This window comes from Anomaloglossus baeobatrachus, chromosome 2, assembly GCF_048569485.1.
Source record: "Anomaloglossus baeobatrachus isolate aAnoBae1 chromosome 2, aAnoBae1.hap1, whole genome shotgun sequence".
NCBI classification, from domain to species: Eukaryota; Metazoa; Chordata; class Amphibia; order Anura; family Aromobatidae; genus Anomaloglossus; species Anomaloglossus baeobatrachus.
The window spans coordinates 648,590,205-648,605,757 of NC_134354.1; the positions used below are offsets into that span (position 1 = coordinate 648,590,205).

The following is a 15,553-nucleotide window of genomic DNA, read 5'->3' on the forward strand; positions in this document are numbered from 1 at the left end:
ACAAAGTCACTTTAAGACATTTTGCCATCGGTGTGCACTATATAACATGGAAAAGGTTCAATAAAGTAATGTGCGATCAGGAGAGGTGGCACAATACAACTGAATTACCTGAAATTTATAAAGTCGCCTAAGTGAATCAGAAGAAAGTGTTTACGGGAATTTAGACCTTTAAGAGTATAAGCGTTACACAACCTGAATCTTTGCCCAGTCTATATTTGGATGTAGATTTGGCAGCAACTGTAATACACAAGAAGGAAAGAAAAGAATTCAGCAGATGTTCCCAAATGAAAATCTAAAACTTATTTTGCTTAAGAACTCTTTTCTAGTTTTACTAAATTAAACATGTGTTCCCCAAAGAAATAATCATCACTGTTATTAAAATGAAAAACGCTTTGTCGTAATTACTCTGTAAATACATATTTTAATGATGTTCCTTTATAGCAGCTGAGCTCAAAGTAACAAATACAAGGCAAATGTGGAGACACCTATCACATCAGCCACAGATGTGCCCTCATTTACCTGATTCAACTTATCCTAAGATGAGTGGCATGAAATGAAGCGTTGAAAAAATCCCCATGTCATTATGTTAGGCGTTACTTATGCCATATGTGTCAAAATGTAATGAAATTGGAGACAATAAAAGGGGTTGTCAAGGACTGACATATTAATGGCCTGTCCATGGGATAGGTTATCAATATGAGATTGGTGGGGGTTTGACACCTGAAACCCCACCAAATCAGCTGAAATTTGTTCCTGCAAGGGCAACATATAAGCAATGCACAGGGCAGAACTCAGCAGCCCCACACATTGCTAATTGGTCACACATAGCGATGTGTGATGCAGCAGGAACAACGAACCACCAGCGGCATGCACCACCAACGATATTATGAAAAGGAGCAACGTGTCAACGAACAACGATTTTTGACGCTTTTGCGATCGTTGATCGTCGCTCCTTGGTGTCACATGCTGTGATGTCGCTAACGGCGCCGGATGTGCGTCACTAACGACGTGATCCCGACGATCTATCGTTAGCGATGTCGCAGCGTGTAAAGTGTAAAGCACCCTTAAGCCTTCAAAATACACTGCCTGAAAATCTGCTCAACTTCCAGACAACACAAAAATATTATGCTCCTGGTTCTGAGTCCACTGCATTCATTACAGGAACCAAATGTGAGTTCTTTCTTATCAGCTAGTTGACAAGTGGCACAATATTTTTTCATTTATCATAACCGCTCAGCAGACTTGGCATTATAATTTGCTGACCTAATAATTGTTTATTGTTAGTCCGGGGCAGGGGGCTCCTTTGTAGAAAGTTCCCTCCCTGATTGGGATAACACGCCATAAAGGAGTGGCGTAGTCTCACCATCCCTAGGTTAGACAGTTTGGTATTCTCTTATACCTATACAGTTACTTTTAGTCTTTTTAGACCCGACGTTAGGGTCTTGTTGTGACCTTGCAGGCGGGAGGTACTCTGACCTCCTTGCCTGTGGTTTCTACTGCTTTGTTGGTAGTTTCTTTTGTATTATCGACCTTCTTACCTCTTCTCTTTTATTTCCTCTTCTCTTTCCCTGCTCTTCCTATCATACTTGCCTGCACATCTCTCTCTCTCCCTAATCCCCGAACCTAACCCTAGAGTCCCCACCATTCCTCCGCATTGGAATGACGCAGATTAATTGGGGTTCACTAAATGTGATGGGACTTCATGTCCCACAAAAATGCTCCCAGATATTTTTTGACATGCACAAAAAAAGAGTCCATATACTATTGATCCAAGAAACACATTTTAAAACGGGTCACCTCCCCATCTTTAGAGACAGATATTACACAAACTGGGTCCACAGTTCCAACCCAGAGTCAAAATCCAAGGGAGTGTCCATAGGCATCCATATGTCCCTGGTACACACAGTTCTAGATACACGGATGGACACGGAGGGAAGATTTATATTCCTGAAAATTAATGTTAACTCATCCATTTTTACCATTGTCAATTGGTATCTACCAAATAGAGACCCGGCGACGACCTGCTCCTATCTCCTGTCATCACTGGATGAATTCGCAGAAGGGACCGTTATCGTGGGTGGTGATTTAAACTTCACTTTGGACCCTAAGGTAGACACAACAGCGGGACATAACTTTCTCTCAATAAGGAAACTAACGAAGGTTAAACTTTGTATACAGGAACTCAGATTAGTGGATGCATGGAGAACACTACACCCAGTAGACCGTGACTACACATATTTTTCCCCGGCTCACTCTTCGTACAGCCGCATAGACCAATTCCTTGTAAGTCAGAAGGCCCTGACATGGCAGATACAGGCCTCTATAGGCAGTATCTCTTGGTCAGATCATGCCCCCATATTTTTGAGCCTCACTATCCCGAACGGGCCTGGGAGGCCGTGGTCTTGGCGGTTGAATTATAGTCTGCTGAGGGACCAGGGATGCTTGAAAGACCTGCAGAACACAATAGATGAATTCTTGGAGATACACTCAGGAGACACTACTACCCTACCTGTTCAATGGGATACACTCAAGTGTGTGTTGAGAGGGATTCTGATCAAACATGGGGCTAGGATTAAGAGGGAGAGAGCCCAAACCATTCTGTCTCTACTTTAGAATATTTCAGACCTAGAGAAGAGCCATAAGCAGACATTATCCCCGGTGACACTGACAGAGCTAGTTAAAAACAGAGAGGAACTTAAATCCATTCTGGACCGACAATACGAGCGCCACAGGAATAGACTAAAAAGATTTATGTATGAATATGTGGACAAATGTGGTAGACCACTAGCTAGGTTATTACATCCGAGGGGGGACCCCAGTCACATCCCTACGATCAAAAAATCGGACGGCCTTTTGACTCAGAACCCAATCCACATAGCGGAGCAGTTTAAAAAAATATTGTAGTGACCTTTACGACATAAGGGGCAAATTTGGGGATATGCCACAAGAAGCTTTGGAGACTAAAATAAATGATTACATACTTAAAACAGCCCTGCCGACTATACCCAATACTGAGGTTGAAAACCTAGAAGCAGACTTTGCAGAGACAGAAGTGGCATCTATTATCAGGGATTCTCCCTCAGGCAAAAGCCCAGGTACGGACGGGTTTACGCCTAAGTTCTATAAAAATTTTCAGACTCAGTTATCCCCATTCATGACCAAAGTATTTAACTCCATATCTGAAAACTCCCAGTGGGTAGCACAGTCTCTTGAAGCACACATATGTGTTATCCCCAAACTGGGAAAGGACCACTTGCTGGTTACAAATTACAGACCTATCTCACTGATTAATTTAGATTTGAAATTTTTCTCTAAAGCACTTGCCAACAGACTTGCCCCGTCCCTGCCTGGGATAATACATACGGACCAGGTGGCATTCGTAAAAGGCCGGGAGGCACGGGACAACACCAACAAATTGTTCCTCCTGATGGCTCGGTCGAAGGCTCAGTCTCTTCCCATGTGTTTACTTTCAGTGGACGCGGAGAAGGCCTTCGACCACGTCAGTTGGAGCTTTATGATGGCAGCCTTGAGACAGGTGGGTTTGGGTCAGAAATCTTTGGGTAGAATTGCGTCCCTGTATACGAGACCCTCAGCAAAAGTCAGGACAAATGGGTTTCTATCATCATCCTTTCTGGTCCACAATGGAACGAGACAGGGATGTCCACTGTCGCCCTTGTTATACGTCATAGTCATGGAGCACCTTGCGGTCGCCCTGAGAAACAACACAAGCATCCACGGGATAGAGGCGGGTGGGGAGAACTGTAAGCTGGCTCTATTCGCGGATGACCTTCTCATGTTCATTTCCCAACCACACATATCCTTCCCGTACTTGCTCAAGGAGTTCGAAGAGTTTGGCAACTTAAGCAACTTCAAAGTAAATTTTTCCAAATCAGAGGCCATGAACGTGACTTTATCGGCAGAAGACCTTGCGAGAGTATCACAAAACTTACCTTTTAAGTGGCAACCATCAGTTTTAAAATATCTGGGAGTTATGGTACCTAGGGATCCAACAAAAATTGTACATCACAATTTTTTCCCCTTATTAGAAAGGACAATAAGGGACTTAAAGAAATATGACAAAAAGAGATTGACGTGGTTTGGGCGTATAAACGCGATAAAAATGGATGTGTTACCGAGGTTCCTGTTCTTGTTTCAGACAATACCCATACAGCTACCGCTAAGTTACTTCTCCAAGATCCGGACAGCCTTGTCTGGGTTTGTCTGGGGGAACAGGAGACCGCGAACAGGAATTAAAACTCTGACCAAACACAAAAGTGACGGGGGGGCGGGGCTCCCAAATTTTCAGTTATATTACAAGGCAGCTATCCTAACGAGATTACTGGACTGGCATTTTCATAGGAATTCAAAACAATGGGTGGTGATCGAACAGGATATGCTGGGAACTCCCTTACATTTACTCCCATGGTTAGAGAAAGAAAGTAGGATCCAGATAGCGAAGGGAATGGAGTTCACGCGGACAGCGATGGGGATGTGGGATGGAGAGATAAAAAAGGGATCTCTCTCTCAGGAGCAGGGCCCACTTACCCCCGTATTAAGTAATAAGAAGTTCCCCCCGGGACTCCACTCCCATAAATTCGGGGGATTTACCCGGGCGGATGATACTCGTTTTGGTCACGTACTCCAGGGACACACCCTACCAACTTATACTTCCATGCAGGCCACAGGGAGAGAGATTTCCTGGATGGAATATATGCAGTTGAAATCTTTCATCTCGTACCAGGACAGGGAGAGAAAAATGAGGACACCCCCCACTCCTTTTGAGAAAGTATTTTTACAGGGGTCATCACCTGGACATGGCATCTCGCTCATTTATAAAATGCTGAACCAGAGAAATAGGGTGGATAAACCTCACTTTGTCTGTAGATGGGGAGAGGAACTGGGAGAGGATATATCAGAGGACGATTGGAGCAGAGCGTACCTGTGGACCCACAAGCTTTCCTTGGCGTGCGCCGCTCAAGAGAAAAGTTATAAAATTCTCACAAGGTGGTACCATTACCCAACTAAATTACATGCTATACTTCCCTCTGTGTCTGATGTGTGCTGGAGGTGTGGCACAGACACAGGTACAATGCTACACATATGGTGGAGTTGTACTAAGCTGCAACCCTTTTGGGACGCAGTGTTCTACCTGTACAAAAAGATGAGCGGTGGTAAAATAGAAAAGTCCCCCCAGGTTGCCCTTCTTTCCATGCTCCCAGGAGCTATTAAAACACAAAAAAGGGACATGTTGCGACTTTGCCTGGCGGCTGCCCGTATGATTATCCCACGATTTTGGAAACAGACTTGATTGGTTGGAGGAGATGACAAACCTCCAGAGAATGGAGGAGCTGACAGCAGAACTAAATGGGAGCACAGAAAAATTTACTACAGTTTGGCCACCATGGATTATGTTCATGGAGTCCCCAGAGTTTGTGGAGAGTTTGGTGAGCTTTTTGAACTGAGAAACGGTGGGGAGTCTCATTCCTCCACCCCCCCCCTTTTTTTTCTTTTCTTTTCTTGCTCTCCTCCTTTCTCTCTAATTTCCTCTTCTTTATGCTTGTATCTTTCCTCTTCTTTCTTTCTTTTTGGAGCATTAATCTGAATTTTTCTAGTTTCATTTTTTAGATGAAAAGATTTATCAATAATTCAAAAGACAATAGACATACAATGAGAATGAGTATATTAGGATACGGGAAGTCAAAAGAAGTGGGAATTCTGACCTATAATTTATCAATGGTTATATGGTAATAGCACAAAGATAATTTGAAGAATTCCAAGAAATTTAGTAATGTAACAATTTCTGGATGTTATCCCGGCATTGAGAAAATGATGTTTATGTATTGTAATTGCACAAATGATATGTTTGTATGTTGACAACAGTTTCATCAATAAAACAGATTTGAAATAATTTACGGACCTAATGATAGATCAACTAAAAGCGGCATCATGCAACAATGCCCCCACATAATAGCAAAAAAGAGGCACAAGTTGTCTACCTAAGCATGGTCTGGTGGCAAAACAGTAATTGTGCTAAATCCGTGGCTCACACACAGAGTGCATGAACTTATGTAACTTGCTACCTTTTCCCATTTAGGGAAAATTAAACTCTATTTGAACTTATGAAATTGGCTAAATCTTTTATTCCTTGGTTATGACAGGATGCAAATACTTAAGACTATGCTCACACTCCATTTTAGACTATAGTCAGCAGCTCTAATGGGGCTTACGTCTGACGCTCTGGAAAACGAGTTTAGGACATTTGTGTTGATGAGACTATTGGGATTAATGATGCAGATGGAGTCACAGTGCGCGCTGTCGGACATAAATTTCGATCGTATATACCTATTTGAGGTGGGCATTAAGACATAGTTGACCACCTCTTGGTGCCCGCCTTAGGCTGAAAATGATGTCCGACAGAGCACAATGTGATTCCGTCTACATCATTAAAGTCAATGGCCCCATCAGCGCAAATGTCCGAATTTAGCTTTTTAGGGCTTCGGATGTTAACACTTACAGAGCCACTGACGAGTGGATAAAATGTGACGTGAATTCAGCCTTAAAGCAATGTATGGAAATACTGTTCCACTCTAAGAACATGAAATGTTTGTTCTTGCTAAATAACTAAAAGAAATAATGGCCGTACACAGATGCAATATGTAGTTCACTGACACTTTTACCAAAACATCTGAGCAGCACCAAAGCACCAGTTGTAAGAAAACATTACACACTATGGGCCCTGATTCATTATTGCCTTTGAGCTTTTTTGTATGGTTTTCAATGGGGTATTTTTTTGCGTGTTTTTAATTTGCACTATTTTAAAAGTCTATTCCATATGTCTCTGCCTGTTTTTACTTATGCCATTGTAGGAATTCCAGATATTTTTCTATAATGTGAGTCACCAGTTTCCTATCCTAGCATAAAAAGTCACAAACTGTAACACAAATGTATTACAAATATCTTGGAATTATTTTATTTATGCCACAAATTTCGGCACAAATTTCGCACTACTGTAGAGGGGAAGTATTTATGTCTGTGTATATCACACACACACACACACACACACACACACACACACACACACACACACCATTGACGTTCACCCTGTCCCCCTGCATCTTCTTGATATACGAAGCCCTAGACCCCTGTATTAACCCTCCTGCACAATTATTAACTCCCATAAACCAAACCCTAACCTCCTCCAAGTATTTTTAACACTATTATTAACCCCTTGACATATAAATTTATGTATATTTGTATACATATCCAACACATTTTCTCTACAATCCCCGTGTTATCGATCGAGAACTCAACAATGAAATTTGAAGGAAGTGTTGTGCTGGAATTTATTTTCCTACTCAATCCCATTCAAAATTGGTGACAGTTCAGGACGGAATGAAGTATAATACTGCACTTAGGAATCTTGATATCACCCATCACAGCAATCGCCTATTCCCTGCCTTCGATCCACCTGCAGCTGTTAGAGGCAGGGAAAGATGCGGGCTCGACGTGTGAAGCCACACCAAAGCAAGCAACACAACATATGATGTAAATATACCTTATATGTTGTGAAGGATTTAAGTAACAAAACACACTGTGAATAAACACAAGAGAACTCTAAATCAAATCAGTGTTTGGTGTGACCACACTTTGCCTTCAAAACAGCATCAGTTCTTCTAGTTACACTTGTAAAAAGAAAGGAATTTTGGTGGATTAAGGTCATGTGTATGAGTAACCAATTATACAAAACAGATGATCATGATTTTTATATGTGGGTAGAAACACCATCATTAACTGAAAAAGCCATGATGGAAGCTTAAAACTGGGTGAGGAACAACCAAACTGCTACAGAGGTGAGATTGTGGAAGATAGTTTATGACCTGCGATATGACACTGGAAAGACTGAGCAAAGCAACAAGACTTAAGGTAGTTATAATGTATCACAAACGTCTCTCCCAAACAAAGATTTAAAAGCAGACTGGGGTTTCAAGATGTACTTTTCAAGCTTTTCTGAAGGGCAACTTTGAGAACTGTAGACACAGGGGTCAGCCAAGGAAACTGGCCAAGAAGTGCACCATATATAAAACACATCATACTTGCCTTCAAAATCAGTAGAGATATCCGCTCAGAACTTACAGCAACAAGTGGGCCCCATCTACACCCATTTACTGTTTGGAGAAGTCTGGCCAGAAGTGGTCTTCATTGAAGTATTGCCGATAAAAAGCCATCTCTTTGACATGGAAACAAGACTAAAGCCCCCGTCACATTTAGCGACTTACCAGCGATCCCGAAAACGATCCGACATGATAAGGATCGCTGGTAAGTCACTGGGAGGTCGCTGGTGAGATGTCACACTGTCAGACCTTACCAACGACTCATTAACGATACAGGTCGCAGTAGCGACCTGTCTAACGATCTCTGCTGTCATTGGGACCCTGGCACACAGTGTCAAACATAGCGATGCTTCCTGCCCAGCAGGACATCGCCTTTGAAGAATATGGTCCAGGACATTCAACAACGACCGGCGACCTCACAGCAGGGGCCAGGTCGTTGCTGGATGTCACACACCGCGACATCGCTAGCAAAATCCGAAACCGTGACTCAGCAGCGATGTGGCTAGCGATGTCGCTTAGTGAGACGTGACGTTAAGCAACCCAACAATGCACATAGAAATGGGAACTGAGGTGCAGAAAAATGGCAGCAGGTACTCTGGACTGATGAGTTAAAATGTGAAATATTTGGCTGTAACAGAAGGCAGCTGTTTGCCAAAAGACTGGAGAGTGGTACACTAATGAGTGTCTGCTGGCAACAGTGAAGCATGGTGGAGGTCCCATACAAGTCTGGGATGGCATTTCAGCAAATGAAGTTGGGAATTTGATCAGTATTAATGGGGTCCTCAATGCTGAGAAATTCAGGCAGATAGTTATCCACCGTGTAAGACCATCAGGGAGGCATCTAATTGGCTATAAAGGGTGTACTTGGGACTCTAAATTTGAGTAGCATAGATATTTAATTTGCTCCTTTTGTCTTAAAAGCGTGAATGGGTTTTGACTCATGAAAGCAATTAAAATGATAGACAGGGCTATAAAACACAGAATTATGAGATTCTGCACTGGATGTCTCATTATCATTTCCATTTCACAGGGCTGCATCTCATTTGGAGAATACTTGGCATCGAATCATGATGTCAATATCTTTTTTAGAAAAATAAGTTTCAGCAAAACAACAGACAAAACCCTGTAGACAAATAAAACATCCACACAAACGATCATATAAAACTGCTTAGGCATCAAGCAAAAAGTGCAGGCGATACCACAGGCAAAAGCAGCATTATTTCCTCTCCCACCAAACTATAATTAGCACTATGTACAATAGATCATTTTTTTATGAATCCATTTTTCCAGCTTGGTTTCCCCTAGAGGGGTATATTTTAGATGAAATATGACACATTAATGTGAACAGCGACCTTTCAGTTCCTAGCCATTATGCTTTCATTACTGCAGAGTACTTTTAGTCCAGGCGTGGGTAGTTAGTGGTTTACAGTTGTTCAATCATGATTCTATTCCATGACTGTGGCCCTGGCGTGACAGATACTATTTGCACATTTTTAGTACCAGCATCTTCAAACTCGTAGCAAATGGAAGAAAATACAGGCTCCTTTCTGTATTTTGCAAATATAAAGTAAATGACTACAATGTAAAGAGGATCTGCTTTTTGTCTAGAAGCAAAATCACCTTTGTCCATGGACTATGTCTGCTATGGCCACTTAGCCGCATGTACTTGAATAGAGACGAGTCACATCCACTGATTATAAAGGCCACTTTACACACAGAGATAAATCTTTGGCAGATCTGTGGTTGCAGTGAAATCATGGACATATTGTTCCATTTGTACACAGCCACAAACCTGGCACTAATTGTCCACAATTTCACTGCAACCACAGATCTACCAAAGATTTATCTCTGTGTGTAAAGTGGCCTTAAGGGTTGCCATTTCTTATGTCTTTTCTTCTCCTCCTCATAGATTGTAGGCTTGCGAGCAGGGGACTGACTCCTCTTGGTATCTTTTGAATTGTGTTATTCTGCAATGTCTGATTTTGTTTTAATTGTATTTTTCTAGACAAATCCTTTAAAATCTAAAAGGGACTAATTCACCAAAGTTGTCATGACAGAATTCTGGCGTAAAAGCCTTAAGAAGATGCAGAATTTTGTGACTTTTGGTGTTTTGTGAAAGTTTTCCCAGCTCTGAAAATCTGGGTGGAACAGAAGCTGGACGCCACAGCTTGTCTAATTGATGATGAGCTGTGGTGTTCCCTCTCACTCCAGTACCTGTATGTGATTTCTGCTGTAGCACTCCAAGGCTTTCACCTCATCAGACGCTTGATTCTTCAAGAGGCGTGCACCTCTTCATGAATCAAGAGCGTTTGATTTCAGCACGCCCCCGCAACACTGGTAAACAACGCCAGGCGTGATGTGAATCATGGCCTAAGTGTATACTTCATCTGTGGACTGACCTAAATTAGAAGTTGGGAGCTTATCCTAATATATACTTTAACAATTCAATAGGTTCCTATTCACCAAATGAAGGGTAAAAAAGTGATCTTTTGGCCTCTATCTCGCAATCTCGCAGGTAGACATCTGCACTGTTTAACTGTAAAGAAAATGACAGCACACTGAGCTTCCTATACAGAAAATTTTCTTTACAATGCGTCCCAACCATGGATGTAGTTCTATGCCACTATGTCAAAAATCAGCCACTAAGGTGATGGCGTCTGTGTTCTGGGATAAGGAGGGCGTGCTGCTAGTGGACTACCTTCAAAAGGGTTCCACCATCAATGCAAGATATTACATTGAACTTTTGGATCAATTGAAGGCAGCTCAGAAGGCCAAAAGGCGCAGCAAGCTGTCAAAAGTGATCTTGTACCTGCAAGACAACGCCTCCGCTCACACTAAACAAGTGACCACAGTAAAACTGGCAGAGCTGAGCTTCCAGCTGGTTGACCACCCACCTTATTCACCAGATATAGCTCCCTCTGACATTCATGTGTTGCCAAACCTGAAAAAAACCCACAAGGGTACCAAATTTTACACCATTTCTGATGCCATGGCTGCTATGGATGCCTGGTTTGAAGCACAACCGAAATCCTTCATTTTGCTAGGCTTACAGAACTTGGAATACCGATGTAAGAAGTGTGTTGACATAAGTGGAGAGTATGTGGAATAAATGTAAAGTTTCATCATCCTCTCTCATTTCTTTCTGGGTAAAGCCAAAGACTTATCATCAGCCCCTCGTAAATACATTTTTTAAACATTCAGTTAGGTGAATAACATTATAAAGGGCTGGTTAGGCAGGCAATTTAGTAAAAAAGATGTCAATGCTGCTGGGTTGGATGACATGGGGGACTTGACGGGTTCACTTTAAAAGCTGTTGGGGACTGAGCCGCACTGTAGACTATTCAAATAGGCGGGTCCCCGGAGGCGTCATCCCACCTGCTGCCCTGAACTGACAGGTATCTGCCTATATGCACATGTAAGCAAAGACCTGTCAGTCATTGTCAGCGGGCGGATAAAAGATACTGGGGACCTGCCTGTTTGAACAGTGTACAGTGCCACTTGGTCCCCAGCAGCTGTTAATGTGTCACGCTCCCGATGTCCCAGCAGCGCTCCTTACCTACTAAGCCGGTTTCACCATCCAAGCACCGCTCCGTACCCACTGATCCGGTCGCACCTGCATTGCACCGCTCCATGCTCACTGATCCAGTCTCGCCATCGCACCACCGCTCCTTGCTCAATGGTCCAGTCCATGCGTCCACCGGTCACGCCTGCCGCTCCCGCTCTTGCTCCCCTGAGTCCTGTTCCAGGTCTCAGGAGTCTGACTCTGACTGATGCCTCTGTATAGGACCGGGCCGCGCCCACTCACCTGGTCTTATAGGCCTAGCACTGCTGCAACAGGAAATGACCTGAGGCTGTGCTGGGAATATAAGACTGGCCTTTCCATGTGGGCGGGGCCTGATCATTGCTTGTGTTTCTTTGCTTTGTCTTGTGAGCTAGGTGCTCAGGTCTGTTTGTTCCTGGTTCCTGTATTACTGCCTTAAAGTACGCTGTGACCCTAGTGACCTGGTCCTGTCTTTGCTTCCTGATACCTGCACCTGTTCCTGTACTGTCCTATGGGACTCCATGACCCTGGTGACCTGGTTCTTCCCGTTCCTGCCACGCTAGTGCTCCAGCTACCGTGTACCCTGCCCTCCAGGTGGGGTGCTCGGTCCAGTGGATCCACCTCCTGGGCCTACCAGTCCTCCCTGGCCCTCACATAATGTTCATTTTTCTCTGATACGTGGCAGTGTTTCAGAGATAAACATAACTGGCCGAGACAGTACAGCCAGTGCCTGATTAGGAAGCATCTATCAACTGTCAGATTCTAATTAAGACCTTACTTGTGTGGAAAATATACAACAGAAAAAAAAAATATCAGTTCTGTTGTAGTTTTTTGACATTTCTCAACATAAAGTGTTAATAAAAGATTGGTAATACATTTTATGTACCCCAAAATGCTGCTACTAACAAATACAACTCATTCTGAAAACAAAAAAAATCCCACAAACATTTAAGCATAGAGCAACATCAATGGAAAAATAAAATACTATGGACTCCTGTAATTTGACAATTTGCCTAAAGCTTGAGTATGGGCAAGTCCTTAATGAGTAAAAGAGGACCTATTATCTTTTGTGAGATATCTGTTCCAGAAAATATCCTACCTATAAAGTAACAATACTGGATCATCTTTTCTTATTACTCAGTGTTGTTGGTTTCCTCTGTTATTCCTTCCAGAAATTTATGAATAAATTGACAACTGGGTGTTACCAGGTGGACGCCTCCTAAACAGGAGGGACTGAAACATCCAGTAGTCAATGAATTCCTAATGGAATAAGAGGGCATAATGCAGAGAAATAAGAAAAAGCTCCAGGATTTTTATTGGTTATATAAATATTTACTAAAATAAACAAGTCAGGATTGTTCACGGCATCTCAAAGGATCAACCACTTGACCCCAGAATGTCCTTTATGCTACCAGGGAATGTAAAAAGCGTAATAACTCAATTAGCTTACAACCATATTTATACAAGAATATTGAAATATACTGATAATGCACAAATGAGGCCTGCCACGTCAATTCTGAGTGCAAAAACAGTACTAAATTATTTTTTTTATAAGCTTTATTGACTTAGCTCTGAATTTGGGAGATTTCCACATATGAAACTAATGAAGTTGGTAAATATGCTCATGGAAATAAAGCCACAGCTTGTTTCCAATTATTTATTCAATCTTTCTGGTAAAGATTAGCCTCTGGGTGCGCCTTACCTTGCGGTTTTCTGACTACAAAACTGACAAAGAGAGGAGCGGTAAGAAGAGAATAAGAAATAGACTGTACTCAATAGCCGATGACCAACAAATTGCTGTAAAATTATTACCCATGGCATAGTTACAACATTTTTCTTAGTAGCTTGGGGATGTTTTAGTTTAGCTCCCAGCTCGGATGGGTTCTGTGTAAACCAAAACCATTTTCTGGAATTGTTTCTGGAAAATTTGGACAGCCCTAGCAAATTAAAGACATTTGGCATATACAAGTGCATCTCAATAAATTAGAATATCATCAAAAAGTTAATTTATTTCAGTAATTCAATACAAAAAGGAAACACATATATTATATAGACTCATTACACACGGAGTGATCTATTTCAAGTGTTTATTTCTGTTAAAGTTGATGATTACGGCTTACAGCCAATGAAAACCCCAAAGTCATTATTAGGGATGATCGAACACCTCAAATATTCGGCTTTGCGAATATTTTGCTAATAAGTCGCTGCTATTCGACTATTCGCGAATATTCGATGCGCAATGTAAGTCTATGAGAAACCCGAATAACAACTATTCGGAAATATTCAGGCTTCCCATAGACTTACATTGCACATTGAATATGTACATAGCGGCGACCTATTCGGAAAATATTTGCGATGCCGAATATTTGAGGTATTCGATCATCCCTAGTAATTATCTCTGATAATTAGAATATTATATAAGACCAACCGAAAAAATTATTTTAAACTCATAAATGTTGACGCTTACTGAACAGTCTGTACAGTAAATGCACTCAATACTTGGTCGGGCTCCTTTTGCATGAATTACTGCATCAATGTGGCATGGCATGGAGGCAATTAGCCTGTGGCACTGCTGAGGTGTTATGGAAGCTCAGGTTTCTTTGATAGCAGCCTTCAGCTCGTCTACATTGTTGGGTCTGGTGTCTCATCTTCCTCTTGACAATACTCCATAGATTCCCTATGGAGTTTAGGTCAGGCGAGTTTTCTGGCCAATCAAGCACAGTGATACTGTGGTTATTAAACCAGGTATTGGTATTTTTGGCAGTGTGGACAGGTGCCAAGTCCTGCTGGAAAATTACATTTTCATCTCAAAAAAACTTATCAGCAGAGGGAAGCATGAAGTGCTCTAAAATTTCATGGTAGACAGCTGCGCTGACTTTGGTCTTGATATAACACAGTAGACCTTCACCAGCAGATGACATGGCTCCCCAAACAATCATTGATTGTGGAAACTTCACACTAGACCTCAAGCAGCTTGGATTGTGGCCTCTCCACTTTTCATCCAGACTCTGGGACCTTGATTTCCAAATGAAATGCAAAATTTACTTTCATCTGAAAATAACACCTTAGACCACTGAGCAACAGTCCAGTTCTTTTCCTCCTTGGCCCAGGTAAGATGCTTCTCTCATTGTCTATTGGTTATGGGTGGCTTGACACAAGGAATGCGGCAGTTGTAGCCCATATCCTTGATACGTCGGTGTGTGGTGGCTCTTCAAGCACTGACTCCAGCAGCAGTCCATTCCTTGTGAATCTCCCCCAAATTTTTGAATGGCCTTTTCTTAACAATCCTATCAAGTCTGTGGTTATCCCGGTTGCTTGTGCACCTTTTTCTACCACTTTTTCCTTACACTCAACTTTACATTAAATGTAAGGTGTCGCGGTTTTATTTTTGTATTAATAATAGTGATTATGGAATCAAGTATTTTTAATACAAAATTAAACTCACTGTTTATTTAGTTTTTTATTTAATTTTATTTTTACTGAAGCACTGGGGGCTGCTATCTTGGATTTGCTGTGCGTAACGACAGTTACTCACCTCCTTTATGGCAGCCCTCTGTGCATTGACTATGATTGTTGGGCTCCGACCGTATGCTCTAACACAGAGACAGCGTCTGCTATAAACTAGACATGCCCCCTGGGCATTTCCGATCACACCAGAAGGAGGAGATCATCGCCATCTTTGTAAAGCTCACAGCGCATGCAGTGTGCTGCACTTTTCCCGTCACCCACCGGGATGGGGGTGAGTACCGGTGTCGGGCAGCAGTGATTGCACTGTAACTGATCCTGGCGTGCTGCTTTCTACCCCTCCGCTCATCCTTCCTCACCATCCGCTCACTCCCCCTCACCCTCCACTCCGCCGCTCACCCCCCCTCACCCTCCGCTCACCCCCACACCACTGCTC

General features: G+C 42.4%; 1 protein-coding gene across 2 annotated transcripts in view; it reads right to left on the bottom strand.

Annotated features, from left to right (window-relative positions):
• Positions 1 to 15,553, bottom strand: part of DGKA (diacylglycerol kinase alpha) — a 311,491-nt gene that overhangs the window by 218,745 nt on the left and 77,193 nt on the right. The window contains exon 2 of one of the 2 annotated variants that reach the window (XM_075336997.1): positions 109 to 237. The exons of the other annotated variant lie outside the window; for it this stretch is intronic. The gene's annotated coding sequence lies outside the window, so the exon portion shown is untranslated. The remainder of the gene's footprint in view (positions 1 to 108; positions 238 to 15,553) is intronic. 2 annotated transcript variants of the gene reach the window in all.